The following is a 2195-nucleotide window of genomic DNA, read 5'->3' as shown; positions in this document are numbered from 1 at the left end:
CAAGCTCTCCTTGAAGTCTGTATTGAGAAACAGGATCATCCAGGTAACATTTCATCTCACCTGCTATTTCTTCTATTCCACATCAATAGAGAAGCAGAATCTTTTAGAATTCCCCATGAAAAGAAGAAGGTCAATGCCTGGATTCCCTGCAAGTAGCCAAGCAGGATGCATGATGCTCCGGGGTTGCACTTCATGATGCAGAAGGTCTTTTCCAGCTACTGCTTGTGCCACACTCAAAAACCATAGCTGCATATTGAGAGCACAAAAGCTGCCTCTCTGGGGAGAGAGCTCTCAGAAATATATGACAATAAGTCCATTCCTCTTTAAATATTCACTGGCCCAGAGAGAGAGGGAGGAAAGAGAAAGTGTGTGCATGGAAGGAGTTTTAACACCCGTCTCCTTGGTTGCAAACAGAAATTAAATCTTGGAAAATATCCCAGAAAACACCTGAGAGTTTTACCAAAATTATGTATCCTCCTTATTAGTATATTAGTATTTTCTGAGGAAAATCTAGGTTTCTTAGGAAATTCTCACGCAGCTTTGGTTTGAATTACACTTTCTGCAAATGTTGCTGTGTTTGTGGGAAACTTAAATAGTGGCACACAGTCATTATGGTGAAATTGAGCTTCAGGCAGGCAGAAAATCAAGGCTACCAGCAGTAGTCATTGATACCCTGGAAGCCATAAATTACCTTCATTTGACAGTATAAATTGCTTTGATATGATAGTAATTTGGCCAGCAGAGACAGGATGAAAAAATGGAGAGGAAGAAACTGCTACCAAGCTGTTTCTATAGGCAGTAATTATTTATTCGTCCAGTATTAACTAAGAAAGTCTATGCAAGCAAATGTTAAAATCAGTCCAGGGTAGGTCCAGAACTTTAATTTCTAGTATAAGGAGGAGCCCTTTATACAGGTTATAAAAGGAAAAAAAAAAAATAAAGTGCAGCTGAATGTCTGGGTATGGTTCACCCTCTTGTGTTTTTAACCAGAATTGCAGTCCTATGGAGAAAATGATTTTTACTGGTCTAAAATAGGAAGGGAAGGTGACGAGTGGGATCAATCCCGCTCAGGGCTTGTGTATGTGACTCAAGAGCCATGGGAGACCAGCACCCATCTTGAGGGGCTGCTGGAGGTCCAGTGGGAGACCCTGGTGCAATCTGCATGGCACCAGGATGTATCAGGGGGCAGGTTAGAGGGAAGGTGCTTCTCTGTTCAGTGAGATGCTGTTCCAGATGTTTGTTGATTTTTTAGCATCTATCAAAACTTATAAACTGTAATCAAAGAGCTTCTGTTTCCTCTGTATGTACCTTTTTTTTTAAAGTTAGAAATACAAAGATCAGATAGAAGCTATAATATATTTAAAAATCCCAAACCCAAAGCTGTAAGATGATTCTGAAACACTGTTTTACAAATATAATAATATTGTCAGTATTTAAAGAGGCATGACTGTAACAGTGGCCCTCACTAAATGGTTCAAAAAGGCCAATGCCAATGCCACTGACAATGCCACAACTGCTCCAAGTCCTCAGTTCTGGGTCAATACAGATATGCAGTCCTTTGAACTCATGCCCTGCATTGTAAAGGGCCTGGAAAGATATGAAATAAGAAATTTACTCAGGAAATGTATCACTAGAAGCAATACACAAACTTCTGGGTACTTGGATCTGCTGCCTTTTTGATGTTGTTTTGGTTTGGTTTTGGTTGTTTTTTGTTTGGGTTTTGGTTTTATTTTTATAGAAGCATATTTTTTCTATATGCTGCAGTATGAATTCCAAGTGAGTGTGGGACCGACTTACTCATACAAATCCTTTTAAAAAGCTTCATATTTCTTGACTGTGGGTGCCGTATGAAAAAAAACCTTGTCATTTCTCACATGCATATACAGATATATCAGAAGCCTTGTGTTTAGGCCACAAAATAAAAGTTGCAGATTCAACATTTGCCTCTTATTTTGGCCATACAAAAAAAATGCATCACTTCTTCCCTTTGTCTTTCTTTTTCTGCCTCATCCCAGCTCACATGAAGTATCAAAAAGCCTCAAAATATCCGTAAGGAATTTTCCAAATGAAAAAATTGCATTATAAATAACTTCAATGAAAAGCTCTGTTTGTGAACCGGTGGTAAATCACATCTTTATTAGCAGGAATACATTCCATTGATAATCAAAGAAAAGGTAACAGAAGAAAGTAAAGTG

This window comes from Calidris pugnax, unplaced genomic scaffold, assembly GCF_001431845.1.
Source record: "Calidris pugnax isolate Ruff unplaced genomic scaffold, ASM143184v1 scaffold73, whole genome shotgun sequence".
Taxonomy (NCBI): Eukaryota; Metazoa; Chordata; class Aves; order Charadriiformes; family Scolopacidae; genus Calidris; species Calidris pugnax.
The sequence above is the reverse complement of the archived record's forward strand: the minus strand, read 5'-3'. Positions refer to the sequence as shown.